Source organism: Dromiciops gliroides, chromosome 5 (genome assembly GCF_019393635.1).
Source record: "Dromiciops gliroides isolate mDroGli1 chromosome 5, mDroGli1.pri, whole genome shotgun sequence".
NCBI classification, from domain to species: Eukaryota; Metazoa; Chordata; class Mammalia; order Microbiotheria; family Microbiotheriidae; genus Dromiciops; species Dromiciops gliroides.
Genome location: NC_057865.1, coordinates 213,333,300 through 213,347,996, shown reverse-complemented (window position 1 = coordinate 213,347,996; position 14,697 = coordinate 213,333,300). Strand labels below are relative to the sequence as shown.

Here is a 14,697-nt window from a genome sequence, read left to right as displayed (position 1 = left end):
TTTTATATAAAGTTTTGAGTTCTAAATTCTATCACTCCTTCCTTCCCTCCTCTCCTCCCCTCTGAGGGAATAATCAATCAGATATAGGTTATACATGTGCAATTATGTAAAACTGATGTATGTCTTGCCACTGACCCTAGATGGCTCTGGAGAAGAGAGTGAGGTTGGTGACTTTGCACAGCCCTCCCTCACTTAAAGTCATTTCACTGCAAGTCATGACATCATCGCCCTGATGTCATGATCCTCTTCAAGAACACGGACAAATAACAGATTAGATGGCTTCTCAGGTCCTTTCTAACTCTGAGATTCTGTGAAGCCTTTCCAGACTTAGCTATCAGTGATCACACCCTCATTTAAATTCCCAAGACATTTTTCTTAAACCTTGTAACTGTTCATTGGTAATGCATATTTCTTGTAATGTATATTTCTTTCTTCCTTCCTTTCTTTCTTTTTTTTGTGAGGCAATTGGGGTTAAGTGACTTGCCCAGGGTCACATAGCTAGTAAATGTCAAATGACTGAGGCCGGATTTGAACTCAGGTCCTCCTGACTCCAGGGTCAGTACTCTATCCTAGCTGCCCCATATTGTATATTTCTTAAACCTCCTAATGTTAATTTATTTCTTCATGTGTATGTCTTATCTCTCTAACTAGACTATAAGCCCCTTGAGGCAGTCTCATATCTCTTTGCCTCCACACATATTAGGTGCTTAGTAAATGTTTGAAGATCCTGACACTGCTTAGTCTACGGAAGTTTAGTATTAATGCCATCCATGATACTCTGATTTGAAAGAAGTTGGACTTGGGGCAGCTAGGTGGTGCAGCGGATAAAGCACTGGTCCTGGATTCAGGAGGACCTGAGTTCAAATCCAGCCTCAGACACTTGATACTTACTTAGCTGTGTGACCCTGGGCAAGTCACTTAATCCCCATTGCCCCACCCAAAAGAAAGAAAGAAAGAAGGAATTTGGGCTTAGAATTTAATCCCTGGTATCTCCTTATGTTTGTAGGTGACCCCAATTTCTTGGAGGACAACAATAACAGTAGCAGCTAGCATTTATATAGCACTGACTATGTATCAGCAGTTATTAAGTGTTTTACAAATATTATCTTATTTGATCTTCACATCCTTCCTAGGAGATAGGTGCTATTATTATTTCTGTTTTACAGATGAGGAAACTAAGGGAGTAGAGGTTAAGTGACTTGCCTAAGGACACACAGCTAATAAGTCTGAGGCAGGATTTTAACTCAGGTACTTCCTAACTGTAGGCCTAGCACTCTATCCACTGGGCCATTTAGCTGTCAGTAGACATTAGACCATTTAGCCTTCAAGTAGAGGCTGAACAACAGACAGTATCAGACAGTCCAAAGACCAGCCTAATTGAGTTTGGAAAAGCTCCTCACTAGGCGATGAAATTTTTTGGCCAAGGCCATCTGTGAACACCTAACCAGATGCAATGTGGTTGTGATCTGCACTGCTGAAGGGGCACTACCAGAGAACAATCTTCGCTCCTTGACATGTGGAAATTAGTCAGATAATGACTGCCCAACTAGCTTTGCAGGAGAGTTGTTTGTGTTGCACTGTGTACTAACATGAGCTGGCAGGAGCTTATCAGAGCTGGAAAAACAATTCTAATTTTTTAGGGTGTTACTAGTAAACTTCCTGCTTAAGCAATTTGTTCTGTAGAGATAAGAGTGTGTGTGTGTGTGTGTGTGTGTGTGTGTGAGTCAGACAGACAGAGACAGAGACAGAGACAAAGACAGAGACATTCCACTGATAGCTCTTTAGGGAGTGAATTTTCAAAATAAGTCTCGATAAGGGCTTCTGGAGTCCATTACTTCACATTTGGAAAGCTGGTATGTTTTTGCAAGTCCTGGATGCATGGTCTTAGTGTTTGACAACTTGTTCATTCCTTTCCCTGGGTTTGCTTTTAGTGGTATTCTTAGGTTTTATTGTGACTCATTTTCAGTCTTGTAGATTTTTCACTTCAAAGCCTCTCCAACCTTCTTTTGCTTCGAAATGAACTTGTTCCTGCTCTCTTTCTCCCATAGGTAAGGGAGGTGTCTCTGCACTGAGGCAACAGTGCTTGAAAACAGTAACCCAGAGCAATGTTGGTAGGCCAGGTGGGTGGGGAAGCCTATAAAGGAGGCTCCAGCAGAGTGTTTACCAAGAGCTTTTAGCAACTGAAAGACTCCACAATTATCCACCTGGTTTGTCAGTCAAGGGAAAAGTAGAACTGCTTGATGGTGCTGTCTTTGTAGTTGGCATGTGAAGTGGAAGAGTTTGTTGCTCTTCTGGTTTAAAAAGCTCTAGATCTCTGAATTGGCATTGAAATAACAACAACAACAATAATAATAACAACAGGCATTTGTATAAAATTTTTTCTGCCAAAGTCCCTGACTTAGATTATCTCTTGATTCTCCGTGTTTTTCTGGTCCAGCCCAGACCTGCAACTTCATCAATGTAGTTAACTATCCCTAAGGTACCGCCCTCTACCTAGGAAGGCTGCCAGCTGTTTTGTACTTCAGTCTCCAAAGTCACACAGCTGGTTTGTGTCAGAGGCAGGACGTAAGCCTAGGTCTTCCTGACCCAGGGTCTTTGTTCTATATTCAGAATGCTATGCTGCCTCCACATTTTACAGATAAGGAAACTGAGGCTGAGAGAGATTGAGTGACTTGTCTAGGGTAACATAGCTAATAAGTACATAAGGGTCAAACCTCATTCAAACCCAATTCCTGACTCCAAGTCTAGCACTAGACCCCTTCCATCCTCCCACCCCATAACATATAGCTGTGGCCAAAGTAAATTAATAAATAAAAACAGCTCTCTCATGTGTAACATATTGGGGAAGCCAGGAGAATTTCCCTTTTATTTCAGCTACCTATTAAATTGCCTAGCAGTTTGCCTTTGTAAAACATTTCTGTGCTTTGCTTTGTTATTTGCCAAGATAATGTGGTCCACTGTTCTGCCCGCTGACTTTAGGAATTTCATGATAAATCTCTACCATTATGCAGCCATTTCAGTCCAAATAAAATTATTTTTTTCTTTGCAAAAGCATATAAATGGTAAGTGGAATATGATTAGGAAAGAAAACATATAAACACTTTTTTCGGGGCAATGAGGGTTAAGTGACAGACACACAGCTACTGAGTGTCAAGTGTCTGAGGTCGAACCTGAACTCAGGTCCTCCTGAATCCAGGGCCAGTGCTTTATCCACTGTGCCACCTAGCTGTCACCTAAACACATTTCTTTACACATATTTGATGTTTTTGTCATTACTTTATATACTTGCTACATGTCTGTGCAATTAAAAAACTATTCAGGTAGCATGGCATCACTAACCAATTTCTGAAATGCTTCATGGAAAAGAATGAAAAAATAAGCTGCCATGTCAATCTGCAAGATTATTAGCTAGATGAAAGGCAGGTTAGTTTTGGCTGGTCTTTCTTGTATAACCAACCACACAAGAAGTCTGCAGGTATTGTTTGGTTTATTTTTGTTGCAACACACGGAAGCTTTCATGCTTTTGAATATCTATAGTGCATCTATTTTGAGGTGTTCCCTCAAAGGCAAGAGATGCTAAATATTTTCCAGATTAAAATCTTACATCTAATTTTCTGCTGTTTATTTTTTGTGAGGGCTGAACAAGCTAATATATCTCAGAGCACCCTTTGACAAATAAAGGATTATTATTGTTATTATTACTTTTATACTAAATGAGTAACTAAAATATTTTGGAACTGTTTTCAAAAATTACTTTTTCTAGAAACCAGGATTTACGATCACTTTATTTTTTTTTTAAGTTTTAGAAAGTTTAAGCTATAAATTAATTTTTTAGGTTTGGCTACAAATAGGAATTTCAGGACTGGCATGAGGAAAAAGGACATTGAAATCTGCTTTGGGACCAACTCAACATACCCAAAAGTAAATTCATCTTTCTCCCCTAAATCTATCACTTCTCTTAATTCACATACTTCTATTGAGTATACCATCTTCTTTCTGGTTACTTAGACTGAGAAACTTGGATTCCTCTTTGACTCTCTTATTTCCTTCATCCTTTCCATCCAACTGATTTTTTTTTTCTTTCATCCAACTGATTTTCAAATCCTTTTGACTATACCTTGGCAATGTGTCACTTTCATTCTTTCCTAGTTATCCTCATTACCTTTCTTTGTCTGTACCATTGAAGAGACAAGATAGTATAAAGTATAGAGAATCAGACTTGAATTTGGGAAGATTCTGGGTTGCCTGGACAAGTCACTTAGCTTCTCTCTTTCTTCATCTGTAAAATGAGCATAGTAATAGTAGCTTTTGGCTTGAAAAAGTTAGTTGTTGGGGGCAGCTAGGTGGCGCAGGTGGATAAAGCACCAGCCCTGGATTTAGGAGGACCCGAATTCAAATCCAGCCTCAGACACTTGACACTTACTAGTCGGATGACCCTGGGCAAGTCACTTAACCCCCATTGCCCTGCAAAAAAAAAAAAAAGTTAGTTGTTATTATTAATATAATTACTGTTGCTACTACTGTTGCTGCTACTACTAATAACAGTCTTCAATTTCTTCTTCAATCTGTCATTTCTACCATTTTCTAAAGCCCTGCTCTGATCAAATCACTATTCAAAAATCTTCAGTAGCTCCCCCTTGCCCATTAAATAAAATATGGACTCCTAATCTTGACACTTTTCAGGTGAATGCCGATTCTGATTTACTCTTTTTTTTTTTTGTAAAAGTTATTTTAATTCAGACATTGAAAATACCAGGGAGGGGCAGCTAGGTGAAGAAGTAGATAGAGCACGGGCCCTGGAGTCAGGAGTACCTGAGTTCAAATCCAGCCTCGGACACTTAACACTTACTAGCTGTGTGACCCTGGGCAAGCCACTTAACCCCAATTGCCTCACTTAAAAATAAATAAATAAATAAATAAATAAAAATTAAAAAAAAAGAAAAAGAAAATACCAGGGAGGTAAACCACATAAGACAAAATTTTTGCTAAGTGAACAAAGCCAACACCTTCCCAACCCCAAACTTGTCCATCAAGCTTGAAGCAGTAAATGTCTTCCAGAAGTATTCAGCCACCAACAATGATGTTATTAATAGGGATATGGATCAATTTAACAAAAAACCCAATGAATCCCATTATAGCAAATCCAATTGCTTGTTGCCATAGTGATCTTCTGGAATTCTTTTCTATCTGTCTCGATACATCTTTTGACAAGCCGAATTGAGTACTTCACAAACTGTCAACTAGGTTCAACAAATTGTATCACCTGATCTGTGACTATCTGCACAACTGATGCTCCAGATCCAAAGGACATGTAACCACTTGGAGGAAAGCTTACTACCTGAGCCGGAATCAGAAACTGTCAGCCAAACCCCCTACCCCCCTCCCAACTGGATCACAACCCTGATTTACTCTTCATACTTTGTTTTCTTATCCATTTGTATCTGGACCTTTGTTCCTGTTTTATGTGTCTTTTCCTGGCACAAGTTTCACCACTATTTCCATTCCCACTCCCCATTCTCTGAGTCTTCCTTCAAGGAAGACTTTTCTGACACACATGCTCTACCCTCTTCCTTCATATTTCTTATAAGTACTCTACCCTCCTCCCCTTGTTTATAATTATACAGACAAGGGAGAGCTAGGTGGTATTGTGGGCTGAGCACTGACCTTGGAGTCAGGACCTGAGTTCAAATACAGCTTCAGATATTTAGTAGCTGTGTGACCCTGGGTAAGTCACTGAATCCCATATGCCTTCCCCTGCCCCCTAAAAAAAGGAAAAGGAAAGGAAAATATATATAATTATATAATCTGCTGCTTTGTACCATAACTATTTGTTTACATGCCGAGCTCTATATTTATGATCCTGTGGTCTTGTCTTTCTCCACAATTAGATTGCAAACTCCTAAAGGATATGTATAATCTTTGTCATATTTATCTTTTGTAGTCTAGCAACTAGCACTGTATCTAGGGTCTTCACATGATAGTTATTTAATGTTTATTGAATGAATTTGCATAATTCATATTTTGTGTAAAATCAAAGCAAGGGACAGTAGTTGGTTGGAGTTGCCCAACTTGAACCCAGTAAACAGCTGACTTTCACTTTACCTTCTGCCTTCTCAAATTTCAAATTAAAAAAAAAATAGCTCTGGTCTAGCCTAATGGCCCCATAGAAATCCCAATAATAGTAAATGAAATGTAGCTTTATCTCATAACTTCTTGTCAAAGGAGGAACATTTTGGCAAGTAGTCGAGCAGGTATAGTTAAGTAACATTAATGTTACTTCACTTAGCAAATGGATTCATGGGGTACAACGAATTAAAAAAACATTCTCCTAGTTCTCGAGAGGAACACCCAGTAGGGCAGCATCATGACATCTAAAAAATGGTGGGCCCCAGCTTTTTAAAATAAAGCTGAGAGAGTAAGAATAGAATAAGTTTTATGAAGCATTTTTAATGCTATTGCCTGGGTTACGCAATAATTAGCTTTTATTAGCATGACCACAAGCTGTAATTCATTCACCTGAGGCAGAGCGCAACACAGAGATTTGCCTAACTATATTCTCATTGAGCTCACTGTCTTGCTGAGATCCAGAGAGACATGCATTCCCTACATCCACCTACCTTATTACTCTGTCAAAAAAGAGAGATATTATTGGTAAGACTATGTTGCCTCAACTGATCACTGCTTTTCTTTGTAATTGCTCATAAACTCTTCCTTTAATAATGACTTATAAAATATTTTGCCAAGTCAAGCTTACCCACCCAGGTATATATATCCTACCTTTTTCCCGTTTTGAAGATCAGGATGTTTACTATCTCTGGGTTTTTAGTACCTCTTTTGTTTACCACAGTTTTCCCAAAGGTCATTGACCTGTAGCTTCTTAATTACATCTACATATTCTTTGGGGATCTTTGGCTGCCATGGATATCTAGGTGTTCTCTTTTCAAGGCCTCATTTGGTTAATAAATAAGGAAATTTACCTTGCTGGGGAAGAGCATGCAAAATGTGAATTGAGCAACTCAGCTATTATTTTTTTTTGATAGTCCATTATTATTCCATAAACCCTAGAGATCAGTCCTAGCCCTTTGATCTTCCTCTTGCCTCCAATATAAACAAGAAAGCCCCTTCTGTTGTTTTTAGCTTTCATCACAATCCTCAGTTCATTCAGGATGGCATTCCTGACATTATTATTAAATAGTACCATTATTTTGGTTTTTAAAACTTTAAATATTTCATTTATTTTTCCTGTGAACAAAAACCAATTTTCTCTCCCACTTTCCTCCCTCTCTCCCCACAAAAGGAAAAAAAAAAGAGACAACTTTGTAACAAATGTGCATAGTCAGGCAAAACTAATTCCCACATTGGCCTTGTCTAAAAATAAATGTACCACAATGTTCTGAGTCTGTCACCTCTCTGTCAGGAGGTGTATAGTATGTTTCATTATGAGTCCTCTGGGATTGCGCTTGGTTATTTCATTGATTAGAGTACCAGAGTGTTTCAAAGATGTTTGTTTAACAATGTTATTATTTTACAAATTGTTCTCCTGGTTTTGCTTAATTTGAATTAATTCATACAAGTTTCCCTTGGTTTCTTAGAAACCACCCTCTTTATTATTTTTTATAGCACAATAGTATTCTGTGACATTCATATAGCATCATTTGTTTAGTCGTTCCTCAATTAATAGAGACCCCCTTGGTTTCCAGTTCTTTGCTATCACAAAAAGAGCTGCTAGGGGCAGCTAGGTGACGCAGTGGATAGAGCACCAGCCCTGGATTCAGAAGGACCTGAGTTCAAATTCGGCTTCAGACACTTAACACTTGCTAGCTGTGTGACCCTGGGCAAGTCACTTAACCCCAATTGCCTCACCAAAAAAAAAAAAAAGAGCTGCTATGAATATTTTTGTACATAGAGCCCTTTTTCCTCTTTTACATGATCTCTTGGGGGTAGTGGTTTTGCTTTGTTAATGGCTCTACACAGTTGACTGACTTTGAGGCATGGTACTAAATGGCTTGAGAAATGGCTGAATTAAGAGTGAACAAGAGGGCAGCTAGGTGGCGCAGTGGATAAAGCACCGGCCCTGGATTCAGAAGTTCCTGAGTTCAAATCCGGCCTCAGTCACTTGACTCTTACTAGCTGTGTGACCTTGGGCAAGTCACTTAACCCCCATTGCCCTGCAAAAAAAAAAAAAAAGAGTGAACGAATGTGAACATTTTCATATCGTCCCTGTAACAGTTAAGTTTCCTTTGTTTGTCAGTTTTGCCAACATGACAGGTGTGAGCTTGTACTTCAGAGTTTTGCATTTATGTCTAAGTCATGTATCCATTTGGACCTGAGATCTTGGTACACAGAGGAAGGTGTTGGTCTCTAGGTGAGATATTCTTCTCTACCTATTTTCTGCCAAATTGCTTTTCCTTTTCCCCAGAAATTTTGGTCAAATAGTAAGTTCTTACTGCATTAGCTGGAGTCTTCATGATTATCAAGCACTAGGTTACTCTGTTTATTTATATATTGTGTTCCTAATCTGCTCCATTGTTAGGTGTCTCCTTTTTCTTAACTGGTAATCATTTTGATGATATGGGATAAAAAGCTAGCCTCAAACTAGGAACATATGGGTTCAAGTGCTGCCTCCCGACGTGCTACATACTGACATTGTGATCTTAGGTAAGTCACTGAATTTATCAGTTCTCTAGCAAACTCTCTGAGACTATATTAATTTGCAGTATTTGTAAGTAGTTTGAGATGAGTACCATAATTTTGTATTTATCCTTGGCTACTTGGCTTTGTTCCCTTTTTCTGTACTTGTCTTTTAAAAAACCTGATTATTTAATTTTTTGTATAGGCAAATCCATTTCTTTTTTTTTTAATTAATTAATTAATTATTTATTTTATGGAGCAATGAGGGTTAAGTGACTTGCCCAGGGTCACATAGCTAGTAAGTGTCAAGTGTCTGAGGCCAGATTTGAACTCAGCTTGTCCTGAATCCATGGCTGGTGCTTTATCTACTGCACCACCTACCTGCCCCTTGCAAATCCATTTCTTTAGTGAATATTCCCTTTTCTTCCTCATTGGAATCCTTTGAGTAGTTTCAAGAATTTCTTCCTTTAGAGCATCCTATTTTTCTTGAGCTGACCTCTCTAGAACCTTTAGCCATCAGATCTAACCTTTCTATTCTTTGAACTCTTTAAAATTTATTTTTCCCTAAACCTGGGGGATACTTCATACAATGCCAGACATTCCCTTCTTTATCTATCAGGAACTGTAATGTGACATTTTCTGGTAAGGTTTTTGTTATTTTGGTTTACTAGTTTAATATATAATTTTGATTAAGCAAAGTCAAGTCCAGCACAGCCGTTCTCAGTCTTTTCTCTTTATATGAAGTTATTAGCAAGGCAAGTCAAGAGTGCCTTAGCTGTTTGGCTGTTAGCAGTGAGAGACTGACCACCAGAATTTGAGCTTTGTGATCTACTTCTGGAATGCAGCCATTTCTTTGTTCTGACTAAATATACCACATTATGATACAGTGCTGTACATTGAGACTAGACAGCAATTTCAATCTGAAAGGCAGCATGGAATAGGGGATAGAAAACTGGCCTTATCTCTGACACATACTGGCAGAAGGATTTTGGATTAATTAATAAGGTGAATAGCTAATTAATTAAGAGTGCTCCCAGGAATTCTCTAAGACTCCAAGTTACAGAGAAGTTTACTGGCTACATTGGGAGAAGGGATTTCCTATATTAGAGAAATCACAGGCTTAGTCCCTATCTCTTTCCAGATCCCCATCCTTATACTACATGCACAGTATCACCTGTATTTCTCTTGCCACCATGCTTCCTCCCTTCCGTGCTGTGTATTTCTACACTGGAATCTTACTTGATGTACAATTCTATTTAAGTATTTCTCTTACATGTAGTAATCTGATATTTTTGAATGAGACATATCCTTCCATTGCCATAGTCTAGCGTTGAATCACATCCCAATTATCAAGTGATGCTTGGAAGATCAAATTTACATCTTTGTATTAAGATCCCATATTCCCTACATTTTTTATCCACATACGGTGTGTTTATGTATTGACATTTGAAATTATGAGGGCTATTACTGTCACTTTTCATATTTATTTTCTTCTCTAAATTCCTGAGAATCTACTTTGCTACTCATCCTAGTCAAACCAGCTCTTTTCTATGGGACCTGACTAAGCAGTTGTGTGATGACATAACAAATATTGAATGCATAAGTCGATAAAAATATTCTCAATTTAAATGTCTTGTGATTAGTTCAGAAGTACCCAAACAAATACAGCCCCTCTGGGCTTCATTAGTGATACTCCATCCCTGGTCAGAAGTCTGTTATTCCTATATTTTAAGGGTTGGTTCAAAGAACCTCAAAGAACAGAAATCCTGTTCTTTGATATTGTCATCTTAATCATATGTTCACTTCTCGTATCTTTCTTTTTTCTACCTTCAGTCATCAGCAGTCTTGAAAAGACTTGTGCCAGTGAGGTTTTAAATTTTCTGCTTTAAGTTCTGTTTCTTTTTATCAGTTGAATTATTAGTAACTCTATAAATGCTACAAATACAACAATCTGGCTCAAACTCCTAGAAGTGATTCCTTTTATTCCTCTTTCTTGGTTTTAGGCAACATGGCTACTGTTACCAAGATTCATTTCAGCATTTTCCTATAGTTAGTTTGCATAGAGTGCAAGGCCTGGAGACAAGAAAATTCATTTAGTGAATTCAAATCCTGCCTCAGACACTTACTATCTGTATGACCCTGGGCCAATCACTTAACCCTGTTTGTCTCAGTTTCCTCCTCTGCAAAATGAGCTAGAGAAAGAAATGACAAACCACTCCAGTATCTTTGCCAAGAAAATTCCAAATGGGGTCGTGAAAATTTGTATATGACTGAAATGACTGAATAACAAGAATAGCTACTACTATTCTTTTCAGATAAGTTAGGCCACATTTTGAGCTCTAAGGCATTTGAAATTATACCTTGGGTCTTCCTGTTTCAGTGATAAGGGAAATAGTTTTTTATTTCTAAATTCCGCTAGTCTCAGTTTACACTGACAGTATTTAATCTGATGGTATTAATCAAGTTAAATCAAGTTGATATGATATATATTTTCACTCTGGTGAAACAAAGATTATACCTCTTGCTCCTTACAGACCTCAGGAACCACAATTTGAGTCCATATCCCTAAAGGGATTTGAGTTCATTATATCAGGCATTTATTTTAAATGGTGAAAGTGTTTCTTATCATTTAATATCATCATAGCAATAATGTATTACTCTGTAGAGTTCTATATCATTTTCAGCATACTTTCACTTGTATTATTTCATTGGCTTTCAGTACATGCCACATAGGAGGTCCTTAATATTTTAATGAGTTAGCTCAATTTGAAAACATTTTCATTGGTTATTTTCATACCACCTTCATTTCCAAATATATCCCACATTTCTTCCCTGCCCAGCAAGTCATCCATAGTGACAGTAAATTTTTCTAAAAAAAAAAAAATAGGAAAAAAGCAGTTTGGCAAAACCAATCAATACTTCAAAATTGAATTCGTGATTTTCCACACTCATGGACCTCCATCCCAGCAAAGAAGCTAGGGACATACCTTTTTTTTTTTAATCTTTCTTTGCATCATAAAATTAAAAGATACAACAGATTTAATTTCACATCTTGGCTATAGTTTGACAAAGAAGCCACTAAGATCATTAGCAACAACTTTCTTGGCCCAAGTCTGTAATTAACTAATGCCCCATCCCCTACACTCACAGCCATTTCCTTCTTATTTCCCAACAAAACATCAGTGGGTAAATAAAGACGGCTTGAAGTTTATATCAACAAACCAAAAATTTGAAGTGTGTCCCAGTGCACCATGTGCTGTTCCAGAAAACGATTGAGTCTTCCACAATAGGACTTCTGCATAGAAATTGTACCTTTTATAGCCATATAGTGGGAGACTGCTTAATATTCTGAGCAGGCTCTGAGGTGTAATTATAAAGCTGCCATGCAACATTCATGATAGTGAACCATTGAATTTTCCCCTCGTGCACTTTTCAGGAACACAACATGGCAATGCTGCTACAAGGGCTGGTGTGAGTGGGGGTGGGGAGGAGGAATGTGTGCAGTTACACTTGATTAGAACAGTCTGAGGCTCCAGTGCATCCAGTCAAACATGAATGAGGCGAGAGAGAGAGAGAGAGAGAGAGAGAGAGAGAGAGAGAGAGGTGAGATCATTAAATATCACTAATAAGAAGCAAAGCTGAAGAAAATTCTGACCCAGTGGGAGAGAAATGACATTCCATGTTCTTGAACTCAATTTTTATCTCAAGAACTTCAATTCAGATCCCATTGTCACTATTTGGATTGAAATTCAATTCCTATCATTCTTTCTCTGGATCTAGGCTGGAGCTACCCTCGGGGAAGTTGATTTTCTCCTGTTTTGCAGCTAATGCTGAATGTCCGTTCAATAAACATTAACTGGACATTGGATGGATAAATTAATACATCTCACAGCAACTTTGTGAAGATAGTTATTATCATTCCCACTTTTTAGCTGAGGAAAAAGGTTTTGAAATAGATTAAGTAACTTGCCCAAAGTCTCACAGCTATGAACAGATTTTTAGTCTTCAATCAATTGACAAGTATTTATTAAGCACCTACTATGTACAACATACCTACAATGAGCTTACATTCTAATGAAAGAGTGTTCCTGCTATGCAAGTGGTCAGTACTGACAAATGAAGAGTCAGCTGTGATGTAATGGATAGAGAGCTGGTTTTGAATCCAGAAAAACATGGATTCACAGCTTGCCTTTGGCATATAATAGCTGGGTGACCTTGGTAAGTCACTTAACCTCTCAATGATCTAGGCAACTAAATTGCAGAGAAGGTGCTGCTGACCTGCATTGCTAGAGGGCGTTTCCTAATCCTGGAGTTCCTCTATTTTAGTGCAACCACAGGACCAGTTCCTCTCCCTCTATAAAGAAAAAAAGAGGCTGCTAACTTCAATGGTCTCTGGCTTCTCATTTACTCTCCATTTCCTTTTTTTTTTTTTTTTGGTTGTTGTTTTTAAAGTGAGGCAGTTGGGGTTAAGTGACTTGCCCAGGGTCACACAGCTAGTAAGTGTTGTGTCTGAGGCTAGATATGAATTCAGGTACTTCCTAACTCCAGGGCTGGTGCTCTATCCACTGCGCCACCTAGCTAGCTGCCCCTCCATTTCCTTTTGCAAAGAATCAGCCTTGAACTTCAGCAAATAGAGATTCTAAGAGGGTATGGCTAAAATGACTAAATGTTGATATATGTAGTATTTTGGAGGAGGATTTGACTTGGTTGAAATTAGATTTCTAGGTATCTTGGGACGCTGTTAAGCTGATAGGCACCTCAGTCTGTCACAGTCTTCATAGATAGTAGTGATGTATCTCTGTGGTTGAAAGGCATATTGTGGTGCTCTACAAAGAAAAATGCTAGATTTGGAATGAAGACCTGGGTTTAATCCTGGTTCTGTCTTATTCCTTGTGTGACCCTGGGCCTAACCTTAACCTCTCTGAGCCTCAGTTTTTATCTGTAAGATGAGGGGTTTGAACTAGAAGGCTTTTTAGAAGTCAGGCCTAGCTCTAAATCTATAATCCTCTGATCCCAGAAGGCATTACTTCTGGTGGATTTGAGATTGAAACTTTAAAATTCAGTGTTTTTAATGTTAGGATATGAAATATTTTAAAAGCTGCATTCCTAAAGAAAAGTCCTATTAAGGGAATCTCAGAAATTGATTGGTATATTTCTCGCTGTGCATACCATGAGTAAATGTATGCAGAACTGCCATATAAATCATGTCTGCTCAAGTTATCCTTGTTATCCTTCTCCCTAGACACTTCTTATCCTTCAGGCCCAGAGAAAGTCTTTACAGAAAGTAAAGAAGGGTACTTAAGGTCCTGGGTCTCTTCTTCAGGGTAATGTTTAATAGTTAAAAGGCTCAATACAGCTGACTGTAAAATGGAGAAGAATCTGACTGAATTAGGGGGGCGAAGGTGAGAGTGGAGTGAGCAGCTGGGAGCCGGAATGAAAGCTCATCCAACCTATAGTATACAGTTCTGTGTTTAGTCATTGAGTTCCTGTTCTTCCCTTAAGTCGTGACTGATGCTAGAGCCTATAAAGCCACACTAATTTCATGGGAGATGTTACTAACTTGCTACCGTAATGGATACAACAGAGAGATGAGAAATAGGTCAGTATTTTTTGTTCATAGACTGAATGGGCCTTTTAGCTACCATGGTGACAAGGCACTGGATAAAAATTGTGTATCTGTGAGTGTTCTGAAGACCTAAGAAGACTGGATAATCAACTAAGTGTGAGGTGATATGATCTGTCAGTTTGCTACATTGGAAAATGATGGAAGAGGAGACACATGGGTTATTCAGATTTGAAGGAAATTAGCTTGGCTCATTAGTCTTTGGCTATTGAGGGAGAAAGCCAATCCTGTGGAGTGAGTATTCACATGGGTTAGAGTTTCCTCTTAGAGGAGAGAGGAAAATGAAGGAATTTGATGACTCATTGTGATTCTGTGCATCTTTGATGATTCCGTGGCATCTTAATTGAAGGGTAAGAATGTTTTCATCTTTGTGTCTGTGCACATTTCTCCTCCGTGCTTTTCTGACATGCCTATGCAGGTACACTGGTCATCAGCATCCTTTA

At 38.4% G+C, this 14,697-nt stretch overlaps 1 protein-coding gene and 1 pseudogene across 8 annotated transcripts in view; one reads left to right on the top strand and one right to left on the bottom strand.

The window, feature by feature from the left end:
* PPFIBP1 (PPFIA binding protein 1) overlaps positions 1-14,697 on the top strand; it is a 239,265-nt gene that overhangs the window by 19,079 nt on the left and 205,489 nt on the right. The gene's annotated exons all lie outside the window — the stretch shown is intronic.
* On the bottom strand, positions 5,065-5,311 carry LOC122728933 (annotated as a pseudogene).